We start from the raw sequence: 312 nt of genomic DNA on the forward strand, positions 1-312 counted from the left end.
GCCCCCTGTATTTTAAGGAAGAACATTTATTTATTTAAAGACATTAATCATTCACAAAGAAAATTGGTGACCTTAAAGGTTGGATTTTACCTCATTTTCTAATCAAGGAATTAAGATTTGGGACTTCCTGGTTAAATAAAGGATTAATAAAAGATGACTTTCCAAAACATGATTTTTTTGTTCCTTTTATTAGTCAACTTAAGCATGGGTATATAAACTTATGAGCACAACTGTATGTATTGATTTCAGTACCAGTCCATGCGGTCGGCGTCACAGTTGCAGTAGTGTTGTGGGTCCACACAGTCGCCCTGC

The 312-nt window shown here is 35.6% G+C and overlaps 1 pseudogene; it reads right to left on the reverse strand.

Moving 5' to 3' along the window:
- Nucleotides 1-312, reverse strand: part of LOC116698801 (contactin-associated protein-like 4) — a 421,932-nt pseudogene that overhangs the window by 204,703 nt on the left and 216,917 nt on the right.

The sequence above is a fragment of the Etheostoma spectabile genome, chromosome 12 (assembly GCF_008692095.1).
Source record: "Etheostoma spectabile isolate EspeVRDwgs_2016 chromosome 12, UIUC_Espe_1.0, whole genome shotgun sequence".
NCBI lineage: Eukaryota > Metazoa > Chordata > Actinopteri > Perciformes > Percidae > Etheostoma > Etheostoma spectabile.